The 23037-nt window shown below is 43.4% G+C and overlaps 1 protein-coding gene and 1 pseudogene across 1 annotated transcript in view; both read right to left on the bottom strand.

The window, feature by feature from the left end:
• The window catches only part of LOC126336093 (mucin-19-like), a 749219-nt gene that overhangs the window by 172167 nt on the left and 554015 nt on the right, over positions 1-23037 (bottom strand). The gene's annotated exons all lie outside the window — the stretch shown is intronic.
• Positions 6197-6314, bottom strand: LOC126337136 (5S ribosomal RNA; annotated as a pseudogene).

Raw genomic sequence — 23037 nt, 5'->3', positions numbered from 1 at the left:
TCGGAAATACAGACTGGAGGTCATAGGAGGGGGAGTTTTCATGGCAGTTGGCAAAAATTCTACCTCTATTGAGGTAGAAGTTCACTGCTGTGACAGTGGTCGTCTGGCCGCGTATAAGAGGTCTGGCGAAGTCAATTGTTGGATGTTTTTACTTGTCGCCCTATTCCATTGTGGCAGGTGTAGAGTTATTCAAAAAAAGTCTACGGTCAGTAGTGTGTAAGTATTCAGAACACGCAGTACTAGCTGCAGGCGAGTTTAACCTGCCGAATGTAGACTGGGACATCTATGGACTCATTGTAGGCCGGATCCAGACAGACAGTCATGCGAAATACTTTTGAACATGTTTTCTGAAAACTGTCTTGAGCAGCCAGCTCGACAGCCGACACGCAATGGAAATACACTCCTGGAAATACACTCCTGGAAATGGAAAAAAGAACACATTGGCACCGGTGTGTCAGACCCACCATACTTGCTCCGGACACTGCGAGAGGGCTGTACAAGCAATGATCACACGCACGGCACAGCGGACACACCAGGAACCGCGGTGTTGGCCGTCGAATGGCGCTAGCTGCGCAGCATTTGTGCACCGCCGCCGTCAGTGTCAGCCAGTTTGCCGTGGAATACGGAGCTCCAGCGCAGACTTTAACACTGGTAGCATGCCGCGGCAGCGTCGACGTGAACCGTATGTGCAGTTGACGGACTTTGAGCGAGGGCGTATAGCGGGCATGCGGGAGGCCGGATGGACGTACCGCCGAATTGCTCAACACGTGGGGCGTAAGGTCTCCACAGTACATCGATGTTGTCGCTAGTGGTCGGCGGAAGGTGCACGTGCCCGTCGACCTGGGACCGGACCGCAGCGACGCACGGATGCACGCCAAGACCGTAGGATCCTACGCAGTGCCGTAGGGGACCGCACCGCCACTTCCCAGCAAATTAGGGACACTGTTGCTCCTGGGGTATCGGCGAGGACCATTCGCAACCGTCTCCATGAAGCTGGGCTACGGTCCCGCACACCGTTAGGCCGTCTTCCGCTCACGCCCCAACATCGTGCAGCCCGCCTCCAGTGGTGTCGCGACAGGCGTGAATGGAGGGACGAATGGAGACGTGTCATCTTCAGCGATGAGAGTCACTTCTGCCTTGGTGCCAATGATGGTCGTATGCGTGTTTGGCGCCGTGCAGGTGAGCGCCACAATCAGGACTGCATACGACCGAGGCACACAGGGCCAACACCCGGCATCATGGTGTGGGGAGCCATCTCCTACACTGGCCGTACACCTCTGGTGATCGTCGAGGGGACACTGAATAGTGCACGGTACATCCAAACCCATCGTTCTACCATTCCTAGACCGGCAAGGGAATATGCTGTTCCAACAGGACAATGCACGTCCGCATGTATCCGGTGCCACCCAACGTGCTCTAGAAGGTGTAAGTCAACTACCCTGGCCAGCAAGATCTCCGGATCTGTTCCCCATTGAGCATGTTTGGGACTGGATGAAGCGTCGTCTCACGCGGTCTGCACGTCCAGCACGAACGCTGGTCCAACTGAGGCGCCAGGTGGAAATGGCATGGCAAGCCGTTCCACAGGACAACATCCAGCATCTCTACGATCGTCTCCATGGGAGAATAGCAGCCTGCATTGCTGCGAAAGGTGGATATACACTGTACTATTGCCGACATTGTGCATGCTCTGTTGCCTGTGTCTATTTGCCTGTGGTTCTCTCAGTGTGATCATGTGATGTATCTGACCCCAGGAATGTGTCAATAAAGTTTCCCCTTTCTGGGACAATGAATTCACGGTGTTCTTATTTCAATTTCCAGGAGTATATCTTAGACGTTGCAGCTACAAATAGCCAAGGCCTTATCGACACTGTCAGTATAGGAATGGGTATTAGCATTCGTGATGTCATTACAGCAACTATTATTACCGATGTTAATAAATCAGTCAAGAAGGCTAGGAGAATGTTTTTGTAAGACAGAGCAGATAAACAGTTGTTAATCTCTGACTTAGACAGTGAATTGGCATCAGTTAGTACTAGTAAGATGGATGTAGGCGAATTATGGGCAAAGCTTAAGCAGATTTTAAATCGTGCTTTAGAGAGTTGCGTGTGTAGTATGTGGATAAAGGATGGAAAAAAATCCACTATGGTTTAATAGTGAATTTCGTAAGATGTGAGGAAGCAGAGACTGTTGCACTCTAGTTTCAAAAGGGGACGCACAAACGACGACAAGTGAAGGTTAGTGGAGATTCGTGTGTCTGTAAAAAGATTTATGCACGACGCATACAACAACTACCACCGTCACACGTTATTAAAAGATCTGGCAGAGAACCCGAGAAAATTCTAGTCGTATTCAGTCCCTTGTTGACGAGTCTGGTGTGACAGTTGAAAATAGCGAAACGAAAGCCGAAGTTTTACATTTCACGTTCAATAAATTGTTCATCCAGGAAAACCGTACAAACATACCGTCATTTGATCATCGGACAGAATTCTGTATAGAAATAAGCATACCTGGTGCAGAGAAGCAATTTTAAAATTTGAAAACAAATAAATCACCATGTCTGGACGGAATCCCAATTGGATTTTACAGAGAGTACTCTACGGCATTTGCCCCTTCCCTAGCTTGCGTTTATCGTGAATCTCTCTCCACACACAAAGTCCCAAACGACTGTAAAAAACCGCAGATGACTCCAATAAATAAGAACGGTTAAGGAACGGACCCGCAAAATTAAAGAACAACATCTCTAACTTTTGTTTGCCTCAGAATCTTTGAACACATATTCTCAGTTCGAATATAGTAATTTTCTTGAGGCTAAGAAGCTTAAGCCCACGAATCAGCATTGTAGCGTCATCACCGTTTAGGATAGGGAAAGTTAGATTTTTGCAGCATTCTGAGCACAAGTTACAGCCAGGTGGGGCCAGACTGCAGTGAGTTACGCATACTAACAGTTGCGAAGTAGAACAGAGGCCTCAGGGCCGTCAAAGTGGTGTCCTCAGCATTGCGGGACCTGGTGACACAGACTGAGAGGAACACGGCACTGTAGTTGGAATCAATAAATCACCTGTGAATCTCGGACGACTCTTAATACGGTGCCTTCTACCTCTTCCAGCTACATTTGGCAGTTTCTAAAGCTTCGCTCGTGCGACACTCAGCTTGCCATATTCCCACATGATGTACTGATAACTATGGATGATGGACAACAGGCACATTCCATATTTCTAGGTTTCTGGAAGGCATTTGGCACAGTGTCCCATTGCAGGTTGTTAACCTAGGTACGAGCATATGGAATAAGTTCACAGATATGTGAGTGGCTCGAAGACTTCTTAAATAATAGAACCCAGTATGTTATTCTCGACGTCGAGTGTTCATCAGGGACAAGGGTGGCCCAGGCAAGTGTGATATGACCTCTTTTATTTTCTGTACACATAAATGATTTGCCGGACAGGGTGGGCAGCAGTCTGCGGTTGTTCGCTGGTGATGCCGAGGTGTACGATAACATCTCGAAGTTGAGTGACTGTAAGAAGGTACAAGATAGGGAGATACAAGACGACTTAGAGAAAATTTACCGTCGCTGTGATGAATTGCAGCTTGCCCATAATGTAGAAAAATATAAGTTCATGCAGATTAGGAGGAAGAACATGGCCTATAATGTTCGGACACGGTATAACTAATGTCCAGCTTGACACAATCAGGTCGTTTGAATATCTGAGCGTAATATTGCAAAACGATATGAGGTGGAAAGAGCATGTGAGAACTATGAGAGCAAAGTCAAAGCATCGATTTATGGGAAGAATTTTAGGAAAGAGTGGTTCACCTGTATAGGAGACTACGTATGGGACCTATTCTTGAGCACTGCTCGAGTGTCTGAAATTCGTACCAGATCGTATTGAAGGAAGACATAGAAGAAATTCAAAGGAGGGCTGCTAGATTTGTTACCGGTAGGGTCTAACAAAACGTAAGTGTTACGGAGATGCTTCGAGAACTAAAATCGGAATACCTAAAGGCAAGGCAGCGACCTTTTTGGGAAACACTATTGAGAAAATTTAGAGAACCGGCATTTGAAGCTGACTGCAGAACGGTTCTGCTGCAACCATCGCTCCTCGCGCCTAAGGACCACGAAGATAAGATTCGAGAAAACAGGAGTACCGAGGCGTAGAGACAGTCGTTTTTCCCTCACTCTATTTCGGAGTGAAACAGATGGGGAAACGACAAGTCGTGGTACAGGGTTCCCTCCGCCACGCACCTTACTGTGGCTTGCAGAGTATCTGTGTAGATGAAGATGTAGACGAAGGGGAAAGTCACGGCATTGTGGCTTATATTGGGCCTTTATTTGGTGCACATTATGAGTATTGGAGGGAGAAAGAATTTGCGTGACACAGTTCGAGCACTGGGTGCAGAATATGAGCCACGTGCTGCACAGTCAGTTACAGCTCCAGTATGGACCGCCTCTCGCTTCCTGCAGCACCGCCTGTCACCAGTTTCTTCAGATTTCTCGATCATAATTTTTATTTCTGGATCATAATCTTTAGTCCATTTATTGGAATGGGGTTTCTGCGCAGCTGTGACGATATTCCTACAATGCCGCCTTACTATTGCGCCGTTTTGATAAAAAAAAAAAACATTACTGACAGTGGACGTTCTTTCTTGTGAATAGTCATTGCATTTCACACGGAAAATTTCAAACCTTCTTAACTCTTTACACCAACAGTCACATCACAACACGCATCGCCAAGCGATAAACATCATAGTGACGTAAAGAACGGAAATATTTCATATTTTGATTGCCTACAGTGCCATATTTTCATGTGCTGCCAGAAAAATGAAACTACTATTTTTTTAGCATACTCCATAAGCGCTATTCGTCCACGAGACTCAGAGGGCCTTAGACACGGGTTCACAGGTAGATGCCGTGTTTCTTGACTTCCGCAAGGCGTTTGACACAGTTCCCCACAGTCGTTTAATGAACAAAATAAGAGCATACGGACTATCAGATCAATTGTGTGATTGGATTGAGGAGTTCCTAGATAACAGAACGCAGCATGTCATTCTCAATGGAGAGAAGTCTTCCGAAGTAAGAGTGATTTCAGGTGTGCTGCAGGGGAGTGTCATAGGACCGTTGCTATTCACAATATACATAAATGTCCTGGTGGATGACATCGGGAGTTCACTGAGGCTTTTTGCAGATGATGCTGTGGTGTATCGAGAGGTTGCAACAATGGAAAATTGTACTGAAATGCAGGAGGATCTGCAGCGAATTGACGCATGGTGCACGGAATGGCAATTGAATCTCAATGTAGACAAGTGTAATGTGATGCGAATACATAGAATGATAGGTCCCTTATCATTTAGCTACAAAATAGCAGGTCAGCAACTGGAAGCAGTTAATTCCATAAATTATCTGGGAGTACTCATTAGGAGTGATTTAAAATGGAATGATCATATAAAGTTGATCGTCGGTAAAGCAGATGCCAGACTGAGATTCATTGGAAGAATCCTAAGGAAATGCAATCCGACAACAAAGCAAGTAGGTTACAGTACGCTTGTTCGCCCAATGCTTGAATACTGCTCAGCAGTGTGGGATCCGCACCAGGTAGGGTTGATAGAAGAGATAGAGAAGATCCAACGGAGAGCAGCGCGCTTCGTTACAGGATCATTTAGTAATTGCGAAAGCATTACGGAGATGATAGATAAACTCCAGTGGAAGACTCTGCAGGAGAGACGCTCAGTAGCTCGGTACGGGCTTTTGTTAAAGTTTCGGGAACATACCTTCACCGAAGAGTCAAGCAGTATATTGCTCCCTCCTACGTATATCTCGCGAAGAGACCATGAGGATAAAATCAGAGAGATTAGAGCCCACACAGAAGCATACCGACAATCCTTCTTTCCACGTACAATACGAGACTGGAATAGAAGGGAGAACCGATAGAGGTACTCAGGGTACCCTCCGCCACACACCGTCAGGTGGCTTGCGGAGTATGGATGTAGATGTAGATGTAGATGTGTTATTTGCATTACTTCAAGCTACGCCATAATCACTCATGCAAGAAGCACGCAAAACAAGTGACAAGTCGACAAACAAAGTAAATAAAACAAGAGACTCTTGCATGCATGTTCATCAACCAAGTAGGATCAAATGTGAGGAATGACGCCTGAAGCAGGACGCCGCCTCTCAGAACGAGTCTGAATGCACCCCGATAAATGGCAACAACGCATGGGAGCCCGGATGGTCACCCATCAAAGTGCCGGCCACGTCCGACAGCACTTAACTTCGGTGATCTGACGGGAACCGGTGTACCCACTGCGGCAAGGCCGTTGCCGATTTTGTTAAAACAATTTTGCAAAAAATATTTCCACATATTACGTTAGGCAATTTCACCAGTTTCTATGTGGTTTTTGAAATTTTGTTCTTGGTTGAAAACTGTGACGTTTGGAGCTCCTTCTGTCAATATCGTGTAGTGTCCCCTGCATAAGATATCTGTACTTAAAGAAAACACATATTCCAATATTAAGGGCGTACACCAAAGGCCGAAAGTCAGTCCTGTAATTTGTTATTTTACTGAAAAAAATTCTTGGATATCGGGTCCGAAATCGAGGATCATCCTCGTCTATCCCGTTACTGAACGTATCAGTGGTGTTTAAGCATCCTTGGATGTATACAGCCCTCACTTCAGCATTCGGAATACACAGATTAATTATAACCACCCGGTACTTGTATAAATGAATGTATATGTCTCAGATGCGCCTAAGGTCTAGGATGGAAACGTTGAAATCCCAAGATGAAATGAAGACCGTTTAATTGAAGTCGGATCCAAAAATTCCTTTCCACTAATTTGCTCCATTGACTGGAAAGGTTTCTACATTTTCCGATATAGGGAAACCACGTGAGAACCTCTTGCTTTACACGTACGGGTAGTAGGCAACCCGGAGTTGCCTCCAACTAATTCTCAACGCTGCTATTTCCCCCTTGCCTCCCCTCTCACTCCACTCTACCCCCTTTCTCTTTCTCCCAGAGTGAGCGTGTGTGTGTACGTGTGTCATTCCCTCCAGCATGACCTTCCCCTTGCTCACTGCCGCTGAACTTTATTACCTCCCGCTGTGCACATTCAGCGGAGCGGCTGCAGTCGTTCTCCATAACCTGCCCGCGCCCCACGGCGGTCCCGCTTTGCACCCCCCAGCCACCGCGCCGTCACTGCGCAGATTAAAGCCGGTGATTAACCGGGGTCGTCCGCGCCACACCGCGCAGACACCGCTCATAATATTTTCAGATCGATTCCTCGTTAGCGCGGATACCCAGCTACCGCCGGGCCGGGTCTGGCTGCCACGGTGCACCACCCCCGCCGCTGCGGCTGCGTTCCCACCCTACGCACCAGCCACCCCCTAACCCCCTCACCCTCCGGCCCACCCCACGCCCTCCTCTGCGGCCTAACTGGGTGCTCAGTTGAGCCGCTGGAACAATGAGCCTATTATGTAAATCTAATTTAACTGTGAGGCGGACCGAATGGGAACTGTGAAATGGCTCTGGCCGAAATACAATGCCACCGCGGGCGCGGTCGCTTCCCCCACTGACACCATTATACGTCAGGCGAGCGGCCCAGCTGGGAAGCGTGCAGCGTCCCCTGGTCGAGTCTGCGCTGCGCCGCGGGACTGCCTACCGAGGCAGGGGAAAAATAGCGGCAAAATGGATTCCGTTTGTTCTGCTTACTGATCACTTAATCCTTTGACCGGTCCTGCGGTCGTAAAAGTTTATCTGGGAGAGCGAATAAAGGAGATCCATAACAGCGCTCGTGAACAGGAGGTCATCACTTAAATTTACGGCCCTTCTCGGGCGTACACTCGCGCACACACACCACATCTACATCTACATCTACATTGATACTCCGCAAGCTACCCAACGGTGTGTGGCGGAGGGCTCTTTACGTGCCACTGTCATTACCTCCCTTTCCTGCTCCAGTCGCGTATGGTTTGCGGGAAGAACGACTGCCGGAAAGCCTCCGTGCGCGCTCGAATCTCTCTAATTTTGCATTCGTGATCTCCTCGGGCCTTACCTCATCCAGAAACACACACTCTCTAAACCTGGACAGCAAGCTACACCGCGATGCACAGCGCCTCTCTTGCAGAGTCTGCCACCTGAGTTTGCTAAACATCTCCGTAACGCTATCATGCTTACCAAATAACCCTGTGGCGAAACGTGCCGCTCTTGTTTGGATCTTCTCTATCTCCTCTGTCAACCCGATCTGGTACGGATCCCACACTGATGAGCAATACTCAAGTATAGGTCGAACGAGTGTTTTGTAAGCCAGCTCCTTTGTTGATGCACTACATTTTCTAAGGACTCTCCCATTGAATCTCAACCTGGCACCCGCCTTAACCAACAATTAATTTTGTATGATCATTCCACTTCAAATCGTTCCGCATGCATACTCTCAGATACTTTACAGAAGTAACTGCTACCAGTGTTTGTTCCGCTATCATATAATCGTACAATAAAGGATCCTTTTTTCTATTTATTCGCAATGCATTACATTTCTCTATGTTAAGGATCAGTTGCCACTCCCTGCACCAAGTGCCTATCCGCTGCAGATCTTCCTGCATTTCGCTACAATTTTCTAATGCTGCAACTTCTCTGTATACTACAGCATTATCCGCGAAAAGCCACATGGAACTTCCGACACTATCTACTAGGTCATTTATATATATTGTGAAAAGCAATGGTCCCATAACATTCCCCTATGGCACGCCAGAGGTTACTTTAAAGTCTGTAGACGTCTCTCCATTGAGAACAACATGCTGTGTTCTGTTTGCTAAAAACTCTTCAATCCTGCCACACGGCTGGTCTGATATTCCGTAGGCTCGTACTTTGTTTTATCAGGCGACAGTGCCGAACTGTATCGAACGCATTCCGCAAGTCAAGGAAAATGGCACCTACCTGGGAGCCTGTATCTAATATTTTCTTGGTGTCATGAAGGCCGGCCGGTGTGGCCGAGACGTTCTAGGCGCTTCAGTCTGGAACGCGAGACCGTCCACGTCGCAGGTTCGAATCCTGCTTCGGGCATGGATGTGTGTGATGTCCTTAGGTTAGTTAGGTTTAAGTAGTTCTAAGTTCTAGGGGACAGATGACCTCAGAAGTTAACTCCCATAGTGCTCAGAGCCATTTTTGTCATTAAACCAATGCATACGGTTAATTCATACAGTTTACTGAATGATATTAGTTGCAACACAAAGTTTACTGTGAAAAAGAGACAGAAATTCAAATATTTTTGGATATATAGATACTTAGAAAACGGAACTTTAGGGGTAAAATCTACAGAAAACCAACGCGCACGAGTCGGTATCTTCACGGACATTGCATTCGCCATCCAAGCAGAAAATAAATCGAAACATTCGCGTATCTAGCTAAAAGTAACTTTGAGACTCTGTACTTGGAGGACGAGCTCGGTCATTTAAGAAGTGTCTTCACATGAAACGGCTACTCTGACAAAGAAAAGCACTGGGCACGACACCATAAATGATCTGGAGCTACTAATGAAAAAGAATCAACTAATGGGAATGTTTTATTCCCATTTTCAGAAACAGTCGCAGATCGCATCAGCAGAGCAATCAGAAAGCACGGTATTGACATATTATTTAAACTAACAAGCGAGGAGCGTGAGTATTTGAACACTCCAAAGGACTGACATCCGTCGATAGTGATAGCAGGGATATACACAGTGGTCGGAAAAGTCCCGCCAGATGCAGCTAGTGATAGTTGTCATCATAGTACAGACAACAGCGCAATAGACCGCTGAGCCTTGTCCTCCGGTCCGACCGTTACTACTGCCCCATGTCAAATTTTTTATCGCTCTCTTGGTCGGTACACATTTGACGACTTCGTTTCTGGTGCTCTGTTTGAATTTGCGAGATGGCCTGATACAGTAACGTCAACGCTAATTAACTCGGAAGCTGCAAAACGTATCAAGTTTCCTTGACAGTCACACTACTGGCCATTAAAACTGCTATACCACGAAGATGACGTGCTACAAACGCGAAATTCAACCGAATGGAAGAACATGCTGTGACATGCAAATGATTAGCTTTTCAGAGGATTCACACAAGGTTGACGCCTGTGGCGACACCTACTACGTGCTGACATGAGGAAAGTTTCCAACCGATTTCTCATACAGAAACAGCAGTTGACCGGCGTTGCCTGGTGAAACGTTGTTGTGATGCCTCGTGTAAGGAAGAGAAATGCGTACCATCACGTTTCCGACTTTGATTGTAGCCAATCGCGATTGCGGTTTATCGTACCGCGACATTGCATCTCGTGTTGGTCGAAATCCTGTTAGCAGAATATGGAATCGGTGGTTCAGGAGGGTAATACGGAACGCCGTGCTGGATCCCAACGGCCTCGTTTCACTAGCAGTCGAGAAGACAGGAATCTCATCCGCGTGGGTGTAACGGATCGTGCAGCCTCGTCTCGATCCCTGAGTCAACAGATGGAGACGTTTGCAAGACAACAACCATTAGTACGAACAGTTCGACGACGTTTGCAGCAGCATGGACTGTCAGCTCGGAGACCATGTCAGCGGTTACCCTTGACGCTGCATCACAGACAGGAGCGCCTGCGATGGTGTACTCAACGACGAACATGGTAGCACGAATGCGAAAACGTAATTTTTTACGGATGAATCCAGGTCCTGATTACAGCATCATGATGGTCGCATCCGTGTTTGGCGACATCGCTGGGAAAGCGCATTCGAAGCGTCTATTCGTCATCCCCATACTGGCGTATCACCCGGCGTGATGGTATGAGGTGGCATTGGTTACACGTGTCGGTCACCTCTCGTTCGCATTGATGGCACTTTGAACTGTGGACGTTACACGTCAGATTTGTTACGACCCATGCCTCTAGCCTTCACCGAGCGAGGTGGCGCAGTGGTTAGCACACTGGACTCGCATTCGGGAGGACGACGGTTCAATCCCGTCTCCGGCCATCCTGATTTAGGTTTCCCGTGATTTCCCTAAATCGTTTCAGGCAAATGCCGGGATGGTTCCTTTGAAAGGCCACGGCCGATTTCCTTCCCAATCCTTCAATAACCCGAGCCTGCGCTCCGTCTCTAATGACCTCGTTGTCGACGGGACGTTAAACACTAACCACCACCACCACCATCTACCCTTCATTCAACCCTGTGAAACTCTACCCTTCAGCAAGATAATGCACGACCGCATGTTGCAGATCCTGTACGGGCCTTTCTGTATAAAGAAAATGTTCGACTGCTGCCCTGGCCAGCACATTCTCCAGATCTCTCACCAATTGAAAACGTATGGTTAATGGTGGCCGATCAACTGGCTCGTCACAATACGCCAGTTACTACTCTTGATGAACTGTGGTATCATGTTGAAGCTACATGAGCAGCTGTACATGTACACGCCACCCAAGCTCTGTTTGACTCAATGCCCAGGCCTATCAAGGCCATTATTACGGCCAGAGGTTGTTGTTCTGGGTACTGATTTTTCATGATCTATGCACCCAAATTGCGTGGAAAATGTAATCATATGTCAGTTCTAGTATAATATATTTGTCCAATGATTACCCGTTTATCTTCTGCATTTCTTCTTGGTGTAGCAGTTGTAATGGCCAGTACAGTATTTCTTAGCACAACCTATCCTGAAACACACTTATAAGCTTTTCAGACTACTTCATCCATTGCATGTACTCCCAAGTGTACACAGAACCACAAAAAGAAACATTAACACTAGCCCTAAATAACACTAGAGCAATTGTCGTACGGGAAAACAAATAATCGGAAGTAGGAAATCGTACACTGGAACTTGGGATCCACAAAATTCATATCCCTGATACCGTGGTTTTATCATGAACTATTCGTCACTACGCTAGGACGTAGACAGAGACGGTAGAGATTCAGAAATACATACACAACTTTGACAGAAAATAACAAAAACTGATGGTGGACAAGTTGTGAACCATAGTAGTAGAAAAAATTCCATGACGTAAGTCAGCGTGACTCCGCGATATTACGCAAAGGTCTGATGACGTCATGAACTGACTGGTGCGTGGACACGTGTAAAGAATTCAGATTGCTCAGTTTGTTTGAGACTGTAACTGTTTTCTGAGTCTGAGGATATCTCCAGTATCGGAAAACAAAACCTTAGTCAGGGAATTACGCCTTGGACCACGACGCATCCACATTAAATATATGTCAACAGAAAAGGCTGTAAATATACTGATTACAATTTCATCTTCATGTGAGTTTATTTCCCTTACAGAGACCAGCCATTCCTTCTGACGAAGAATGGTGTGTGTGAGGACATGATGGCTGCTTGGTGTGCTGAATGTCCAGAAGAGCCGGCCGCGGTGGCCGTGCGGTTCTAGGCGCGCAGTCCGGCACCGTGCGACTGCTACGGTCGCAGGTTGGAATCCTGCCTCGGGCATGGATGTGTGTGATGTCCTTAGGTTAGTTCGGTTTAAGTAGTTCTAAGTTCTAGGGGACTAATGACCACAGCAGTTAAGTCCCATAGTGCTCAGAGCCATTTTTTTGTCCAGAATAAGTGCACGTGCAACTCATCGTGGGGATGGCGAATTACAGGTTTTCGGCTATATCGGTTCTTTTCGTCTCTAGGTTAACACCGATTTATGGTGTTTCATTTCGTTTTACTTCCAGTAATAAACGTGGACTTCAAACAAATATTGAAAAATTCTAACCAAGTTCAAGGATTTATAAACGAGACCAAACAAATACCGAAAAATACAAGTTACTCAGAATTAAAATACCGGTATCATTTTAAACTTGTCCGTTTTTCCCATCCGAGCTCATCCCCGAATTTTGGGCTTTGAAAAAGATCCAATCATTCTCATAAGGGACTTGACAGCTTCATCCTGAGAGATAGCACAGACATTTGAATGGAGAACAGCGGTTCCAGGACGAATTGTGGTGAGGGGAAGCAAAATCTGAACAATAGCGTGCCAGCAAATATGAGCTCGGGTCCTTCCAGAAGGGCTGTGCCACGAGAAGGTCGCAGAGCTGTTCGACTAACTCTGACCAAGAGACGGATGACAACAAATGAAATCCGAAAAGGATTACTGGAAGCTGGATTGAGGTCCTTTACCGTGTTTCACGTGTTTTTGTCTTAGTGTTGAGTTCGGCGCTGAAGCCTTTGGGCTAATTTTACTCCATTTTCCAGCCCTGCTCATTTCATGACGTAAGAAGCACATCAAAATAATGCATCACTTACTTTCTCCTGCGTAAATGCATATTTTATATGAATTTCGTTTGTGTGGTATTGCCTAAGACGCCTGCATGTGTTTAGCTTGGAAACTCAAATAAACATTAATGATGCAATATTATAGCATGTTTCAAGAAATGTGAAGCGGTGCAAACCAAGCGAAGTTATGCAAGAGATAACAGAGCGGCAAACGCAAGAATATTCTCAATATATGCAGTCAGAAGAAACTTCCACATCCAGCTGAAATCCAACGAAAGTGGCTGTCGCAGATGATGTTTTAAGTGAATAAAACGAAACCCCTCTGTAAAATAAAAATGCATTTTTTAGAAGCTGCAAAGATGGATCTGCAATACTTTAATCATTTTAAAGGGCCTGCGGACAGTGCAGCCATATAAATGGAGGAGTGCAGCCAGCTATTCCTCTGATTAAGAGGGCTATTCGGAAAGTAGGGTCCGATGGGTTGCAAAATGGAAACCACAGACAAAATCAAAAATGTTTTATTTGCAACAGTTTGCTACACCTTCCAGCTTCCTGTCTACATAGTTGTCACTCCGACTTAGACATTTGTCGCACCGTTGCACCAACTTTCCGATACCCTCGTCGTAGAAGGCAGCCGTCTGTACTTTCCGCCACTTATCTACGTTGGCCTGTCGTTTGTGCAACCGGCCTCTGTGACCGAGCGGTTCTAGGTGCTACGGTAGCAGGTTCAAATCCTGCCTCGGGCATGGATGTCCTTAGGTTAGTTCGGTTGAAGTAGTTCTAAGTTTTAGGGGAGTGATGACCACAGAAGTTAAGTCGCATAGTGCTCAGATCCATTTGAACCATTTTAGTTCATGTACACACTGCACAAGCATACACGGTTTGATTTAACCATGATAATACTCTGTATTGTTTTACTTTCTTCATTCTTACTTATTTGACGTAAAAGTAAACTTTATTGAAGATGAAGAAATTGTTGTTGATCAAAGAAAGACTATAGCAGTTTGATATTATCCAGCACAGTAACTGAGCACATGACTCTGATGATAAGTATTGTTCCATTGAAATGTGATGCAGAATAATAAAGATGTTTTATTAGTTACATATATTTGATATTTACCAACTCATCGTTTATTAAATAATAATTTAGCATACAGTATGTAAAATTTAATATTTCTATTTTCCAGAAACAGCCAAAAATTAAAAAAAACCTGCTGCACTGTATTAAGAAAAGTTATTAAAAGTCCAGAAGTATGTGCATTATGTCTGAGATTAGAACCTCTGATAATAAAATGGAAACAATTTGGAATGTTGTTAAAAGGGAAGTAGGGCAACCAAGAGCACAGAAAGACTGTATTTCTATCAGACCGAGTAAAAATGTGTTAACAAAAAGTCAGAAGCAGGAAACATTTTTAATAATCATTTTTAAGTGTTGTAAAGAAAAAAGGATCCAGCTATTCATCACAAAATGCAAGGCAGCATATGGAGGCGTCAATACCTAAACAATTTGTTAAAACTAAAATTTAACCGACCTCTCCTACTGAAATTAGGAAAATAGTGAAAGCTCACATGGAACTAATGGCATTTCCAACAGAGTACTAAAAGCTTGTTCGCAACAGATAAGTAGAAGTCTGAGCCAAATATGTAGTACCTCACTGAATCAGGAAATTTTTCCAGGTAGACTGGAATATACTATTGTTAAATCATTGCATAAAAAGGGGAATGGTCTGATGCTAACAACTACCACACAATCTCACTTCTGCCAGCTTTATCCAAAATTCTAGAAAAAGTAATGTATTCAAGAGGAGCTTCACATATTTGTAAAAATAAAGTACTAATAAAATGACAGTTTGGTTTTCAGAAAGGCTTTTCAACAGAATATGCTAATGTGCTTCCACTGATCAAATGAAAAATGCTCTGAATAATCAAACAACACCCACTGGGATTTTTTGTGATCTCTCAAAGGGTTCTGACTGTGTGAATCTTCTAGCTAACCTTAAGTATTGTGGTATAAATGGTACAGTGCAAAAATGGATTAATTTTTATTTACCTGGAAGAACGCAAGAGGTTGAAATTAACAGTATAGATATTTACAAAAATCGGAAGAGTGCTCTAACTGGGAGGGTATCAAGAATGGTTTTCCACAGGGTTCAGTCTAGGGTCCCTTCTTTTTCTTAACATGTATTAATGATTTGCCATTCTATATTCATGAAGAACCAAAGCTGGATGTTTTTGCTGATGATATAAGTATAATCATCATACCCAACATACAAGAATCATCTGACGAAATTGTAAATAATGTCACTCAGAAAATTACTAAGTGGTTCTCTGCAAATGGACTCTCACTAAATTTTGGAAAACACAGTACATACAATTCTGTACAGCAAATGATATAACACCATTGATAAATGTAGACTCTGAACAGTAGTGTGTTGCTAAGGCTAAATGTTCTAAATTTCTAGGTGTGTACATTCATGAAAAATTGAACTGGAAGAAACACATTGATGAACTGTTGAAACAGATTCAGCTAGTTATGCTATTGGGATTATTGCAAATTTTGGTGATAAACATATAAGTAAATTAGCATACTATGCCTATTTTCATTCACTACTTTCATATGGCATCATATGTGGGGGTAATTCATCAAAAATTCAAATGGCTCTGAGCACTATGGGACTTAACTGCTGTGGTCATCAGTCTCCTAGAACTTGGAACTACTGAATCCTAATTAACCTAAGGACATCACACACATCCATGCCCAAGGCAGGATTCGAACCTACGACCGTAGTGGTCGCTCGGTTCCAGACTGTAGCTCCTAGAACCGCTCGTCCACTCCGGCCGGCGTTAATTCATCATTAAGAGAAAAAAATATTATTGCACAAAAGTGTGTAGTCAGAATAATATCTGGAGCCTATCCAAGATTATCTTGCAAACATTTATTTAAGGAACTCGAGATATTCACAGTGCTTTTGCAATACATATATTCACTTGTAAAATTTGTTATTAATAACCAATCCCAATCCTAAAATAATAGCGAAGTGCATAGCTGCAACACTAAAAGAAAGGATTATCTTCAAAGAAAGGGGTGAATTATGCTGCCATAAAAATCTTCAGTCCTTTGGCAAATAGAATTAAAAATCTGACAGAGAACCAACCAACATTTAAAAAACAAATTAAAAAAATTCTGAATGACGACTCCTTCTACTCAATAGTGATGAATTTTTACACTGAAGTAGTAACTGTAAAAAAATAATTATATTATGTAAAGTAAACGTAGGTTAAACTGACACATTTGACACCATTACTAAATATCGTATTCATGACCTATGGAACAAGTATTAATGTAATGTGAACATATTGGGTTTATTAAGTCTGCAAAGTTATTGGACATGAATAGTAAACTGTGATTCAACAGTGGAAAACAATGTTTCGAGTTTTTGATTTGTATTTCTCTTGCCAAGTGTAGTGTTTGGGTCTTATTCCATGACTGATAATAGAGCTTCTAATGCAATAACTATTAATGTTTTCTAATTGTGCATAATGGGTCGGTAAATTTACCTATCCTGTGCAGTTAAAATCCCAAGCATATCTTACGGCAAGCCATTTATGCATAATGAGATGGAAAATGTAGATGATAGTCAGAGCAGTTAGAAGCCCAAACTACTAAAGCATATTTTACGATGAGATATATTATTGCTTTTAGTTACTAACTTTGTGCCCATATTTGCCATTTCAAAACAATATTCATATTTTCTTTTTTTTACATCTGGCTCACAAAAAATGATTCATAATTAAGCACATAGTTTACATTTTCTTTCTCAAGTAACGCTCTTGTCAGTTTCCCTATCGATGGTCATTTTAAACAACGTATGCAGTTGCCATCTTCATTCAAATGACACTATTATTTTTTCCGCTTTAAACTGAAACGCATGTTTTCTTGTGTAACTTGAAAACTGATAGCTTCCTGGAATACTTTTCTTTGTAATGTTTTGTCTCCCAAGTAACATTTATATTCTCGAGAAGGTTTCAGTACAAAACGTGTCACCCTCTGTCCAGTGCGAACAGAATGACCTGAAGTAGCTACGTACAACAAACATTGGATGTACCCAGAAAAGTGTTTAAATGGAATCCATTTCAGGCACGAGCTGTGAAATTAAAACTCAGTGGACTGGGACTCTTTGCATACCGGATTATTCAGAGACAGAAGGTTTCTCATTAACAGAAGTATTACTGAACTTTTATTATTAAATCCCTGTTGGAGAAGAACGTCGCTCGTGTGGCAGAATTTATTACCGATGTAAAAAGTAGTACTTCACTTTTTTACTGCAGAACATCACATTCCATATTTCTGTTCAAATTGCGCTCAAGAAAAAAACGCAGTTTCGTCGAAATGACCTCTCAACAGACGGAAACGTGCTACGAATTAAAAAAAAAATCCGTCGCGAACAGTCACAGAAACAGGTGCCAGTGTTCTGTTGCTCGTTTATCACCACACAGGGGACACATGCAGAGTAATTAAAGCCGTCCTTCTGCCCTATGCTAAATAAACAAAACAGTTCTGTTTTCCACAAAGACAACAAATATGACACAGTGTTGTTTTTTACTGCGCAATCGAGAACTTTGTGACTTTTTAATCACCGTAAATATCTTGATCGTTCTGACTCTAATCAGCACAGTGAAAGTACTTGTCGACCAAACTAGTGGAATATGAATCTCATGGATTGCAGGTTCCGGTCTTTCAGTATTTAGGGTATGAATCTGAAATGAAATGTTAGGCTGGTGCATAAGTTCGTTGAGTGTTTGTTTTGCGTGTTGGTATTAAGGTTGTTTTGAGTTCGTTTATCGTTTGTCGTTTTTTATTTGTAATTCACTGTTGCTGTTCGAGACTGTATGTTGTAATTTCGTCTCCTATCCTGTATCACTACTGGTGACGAGAAACGATGCCTTTATGTTAACTTAGGGAAAAGAAAGGAATTGTTGATCCTAGCTATTCCTCTGATTAAGAGGGCTATTCGGAAAGTAGGGTCCGATAGGTTGCGAAATGGAAACCACAGACAAAATCAAAAGTGTTTTATCTGCAACAGTTTGCTACGCCTTCCAGCTACTTCTCTACATAGTTGTCACTCTGACTTAGAAATTTGTCGCACCGTTGTACCAACTTTCCGACACCGACGAGTAGTTAGAATTCAGAACACTGACCCCAAAAACAGAATTGCAGATGTGAAATACCCACTCTTAGAAATGCACAGGGCTTTAGGGGCAGAATATTGATACTGTTCCATTGCAGGCAAAGGTTGTGTCCTAGGATCCAGCCTGTACCGATTCATGCGACACTACTTAATATTACGTGGCTAATGGGCTGAGCGAACGCCCATGTTTCACATAACTGTAACCCACTATCTGTCTCAGTGTTTTTATAGGTGCTCACTCCTACCATTACACTTTACAGTCGATTGCGAACTATCATCTGAATTACCTACTTCGTACAGGTTTAAGTTGCCCTCGCAAATCACAGTCTGTAATCTGTGCTAAATACTGCGTATATATCCTGCCACTAAATACACGCTCTAATTGCAGTGTTCACACTGTAATGTTTAACACTGATTATATTGTTTTGTTCATTATTTTTATACTGCCAGTAACGATAAGTTTAGCGCTCCAATATAGTGATCCCTCTGTAATCTAGTGGGTACTCGGATGGATTAAATATTTCCGCAGTAAATTGATTACTCGAATAAAACTTTAAGCATTTTGTTAGCACTGATAAAAAAACCTCTTATTTTCGTGTGACTGTTTCACGATGTGGCTGGTTGTTAAAAAATGAGTCGAGCTTGTAATAAATAATTTACAAGCAATGTTACTTCTTCACACGTAGCGCCATCATTAACACATCTCTATCAGTAACCGGTAGTTGCAACACGGAATCTCACTACACTTCTTTGCGCAGCAAACGCTCGCTTCTAATTTAGGGGAGTTTTTCGGTACAACACAGAATATTCACTCCCGTCTGTTTCTTACTAAAAAATAACTACATTTGAACGCGTTCCCTGTGCTATCGATGCTGCAAGACACAGTGTTTTTACGCACTTATTTCTTGGAAGCCACTGTCATATGTAAAGTTCCCATGCTTGCGTGTTTCATGAAGTGGAGAAATGTCTAGCCAAGAGAAGAAGAACAATTATTTTACTGTACACAATGATAAATTTTAACGGCAGGAATAAAAAAAGTTGGCTGTAGCACATCGCTACAAACTTTCTTAGGCGAAAACTTTGGTGACTATTCCTATCTAAAACAACGTTATCTTGACATCTCTTTAGCAGTCACCCACAAAGGACGAGCTTTCATGTAGTTTTACACAGTAAATAAAGTCAGTAATGTGCTGGGTCTTCTTAGACGTAACAGTTTAAATCGATCGAGGTGCCGTACCTGTTACGATACTAGACACGTTTTCTGTGGCTGTTGCTGTGACGAGGTAGTCACTCTTGTTAGTGTCAGTTCGTTGATCCTCAGCTGATCACTTTGTCAATCATAGACCGCATATTATTGAAAGCGATTGGCGGATAAAATGTTTGTGTGTCATTCATTTAGACATCATTTGTCATTTGATATTAAAAAGAATAAATCAGTTGTCATTTAGACCACAACTCTTCCCAGTGTTCTAATTTACATTACCTTTGCCATTTTATTGAAGTCATGGATTTGTCAAAAAATCAAGGTGCATTCATAATGAAATTGAATATACTCATTAACATTTTTTGATATTGTCATTAATATGCAAGAATATTATTTTTATTCAAGGTATTAATTTTCAGTGGCACCCTGTCAGTCAGATCCTTTTCTTTTACACACCAAGCAACAGCTTGCAATTGTTGTTGAAAACAACCAGCATCTTACAATTGGCAACCATTGCCAGAATTTTGCAATTGGTAAACCACGGAACCTTGCAAACTGCGTTAAAAATTGAGGTCTCTCTTTAAATGTCAGGGAGATGTCGTGTACTTGCGTTTAAGCACCTCACAGAGTTTGAAAGGGACGCTAATGCAGGTCTCCATTTTGCTAGCTGTCGTGAAATTCCCAGATTCTTGGGGCATCCAGAAGTTACAGCGAGCCGTGCGGAGAGGCCGCGCTGTCCGAGGCACCATTTCACGGATTGCGCGGCCTCTCCCTCCGAAGGTTCCTGTCCTCCCTCAGGCGTATGTGTGTGTTGTTCCTAGCATAAGTTAGTGTAAGTAGTGGGCAAGTCTAGAGACCAATGACCTCAGCAGTTTGCTCCCTCAGGAATTCATTCACATTTCGATATTTTTTAGTCACAGCGGCCCGACGTTGGACTGTATTGGAACGTGAAGGTAGGTGTACTCGTTATCAAGATTCTCGTTGACTATGTATGAGAACCGCAGGGCTAGATCGTTGTACTGTACACGAAGCACATCGCATTCCATTCACATCTGTGCTCGCCAACCGAGAACAAATGATGGACTCCCTGCCACATTCTGTGTCATCCTGGACTGTTGGTCGGAGACTAACAGCAGCCAGAGTAGGGAATTACCGTCCCATGCATGGGCTGCCGTTCACAAATGAACAGCTGTCTTTGGAGTAGTGAAGCCACCCGTATGCATGGATTCCTGGTAAATGGTGTCCCATCGTGTTCAGCAATGAATCGCAGACCAACGTCGGCAACTGTGATGGCGACCTGAGCAGATGTCTCATCCTCCCAAAGCTTTGGAAAGGCACCACTGTGTCACTCCTTGTATCCTGGTGTTGGGTGCCGTCAGGTATGACTTCATCTCGAGGCTGGTAGTCATTGAGAGAGCTGTGATGGCACAGATACATCACTGACACCTTGCGTTTTCATGTGTTACGAGCTTTGAGATTTTTCAACAGGAAAATGCTCATCCACATATGGCACGTGTCTCTATGAACTTTCAGGGTGATATTGAGGTATTCTAGTGGCCAACAAGATCTTCACATCTGTCCTCGATGGAACACGTGTGGCACAAGCACGGATGTCTACTCCGTCCCTGTGCTAGAATCCATGATACCAAGTACGAATTACAAGAGCAGTTGGACAATTTGCCTCTGGAGAGGGTACAATCACTTAATAACTCCCTCCCAACAGAATCAGTGCATACATACCTCCAAATTTTAAATTTGTAATTTGACTCGATTTTGTAATTATTGAAATAACATCACATACTCTCTCAATCCACAAATACGTTTCCTCCTCACCACATGGCATCAATAGTCCTCTCTGGTGGCCACTCTAGCTGTCACAGAGAACTGTAGCTCTGATCATTTATGCACCAGCCTATGCTGTGTACTTCTGCGAATTTTTAGTGTTATTCTAAATCACTTCATAACTGATCATTTATGCACCAGCCTATGCTGTGTACTTCTGCGAATTTTTAGTGTTATTCTAAATCACTTCATAACTCCCTTCCAACAGAATCAGTGCATACATACTTCCAAACATTAAATTTGTAATTTGACTCGATTTTGTAATTATTTAAATAACATCACATACTCTCTCAATCCACAAATACGTTTCCTCCTCACTACATGGCATCAATAGTCCTCTCTGGTGGCCACTCTAACTGTCACAGAGAACTGTAGCTATGATCATTTATGCACCAGCCTATGCTGCATACTTCTGCGAATTTTTAGTGTTATTCTAGGGGTCTTCTGGGTGCTTCACATTTTTTGTCAGGTAGTGAAATTAACACCTGCTGGTGGTCGCTGCTACCAGGCGGCTCAGTGTTCAAGCTCCGCGTCCTGTCGTTATGACTGAACAACTCCTCCTCCATATCGCTGCCCGCCAGAACAGATGTAGATGAAAACTTGGTGGAGGTACAAGGTGCATCCTCCACCCCTTACCAGGCTAGCAGCATGATGCACAGAGTAATTGGGCAAGGGAATATTTGGGCCAGTGCCACCGAGTGCTCTACACTGACGTGTGAAGGTTTCGTCTGACGCCTGATGAAGAAAAATTATGCATGTGTTACACTACACCTGCATGGGCTCAAATTGGAAATGATGAAGTCCGTTTTAGCCTAGTATCATATACAGGTAAAGGAAGTCGAGTGTCGAGAGTCTTTTCAAGACTGTGAAATACTGGGACGAAACCCTTAAAGTTGTGTGTCTTAATGCCAGGCCTCCACACCCGTCTTGATCCTAGCACACGGGACCCACTGAGATGATTGACAATACCACTTAGATATTCGCATAGGAGGTTTTCTGGTACTCTCTTTGTGTGTGTTGTGAGGTACTTTTCTTCCCACATACAAGCAGAATATCACGATAATTTACTACTATCTTTCTCTGGAATAGGTTTTACAGTGAAAAGAGATGATTTTGAAAAGGGGCTGTGAAGTGTGTGGTAACCTATAAGGAATTTACGTTCTCTGCTGGCACTCTAACTGTACCAATACCCAAGGGCACCCATACAACAGTCTGTAGGGGGTGCATACCTGAGGGTATTAATATTTTAGAAAACTAACGATGACTTTTAAGTAGCCACACAAAAATTCCGTTTCCGATCCAGTTAAAATCCTGCATAATACTGATTTTGATTTTATCTACACCATATTTTTTTACATTATCTGAGAGGTGCCCTCGTACCTTTTCGGATGCAAAACGGATGGTGATGGTTTATTATCCAGTACACACACTATGGAACTTTCTCACAGTTGTTCAAGGAGTAATTGTAACCTTTTAATTACGTTGAAGTTAAGTAATTAGGGTTTTGACTGCTGGTAAATATTGATACCCTCATGCCACAGTAACACAGCACACCACTAGAAGAGTTAAAACAATTTGGCGCAGACCATTGGTGAGCAAAGTATT

The sequence above is a fragment of the Schistocerca gregaria genome, chromosome 2, assembly GCF_023897955.1.
Source record: "Schistocerca gregaria isolate iqSchGreg1 chromosome 2, iqSchGreg1.2, whole genome shotgun sequence".
Taxonomy (NCBI): domain Eukaryota; kingdom Metazoa; phylum Arthropoda; class Insecta; order Orthoptera; family Acrididae; genus Schistocerca; species Schistocerca gregaria.
The sequence above is the reverse complement of the archived record's forward strand: the minus strand, read 5'-3'. Positions and strand labels throughout refer to the sequence as shown.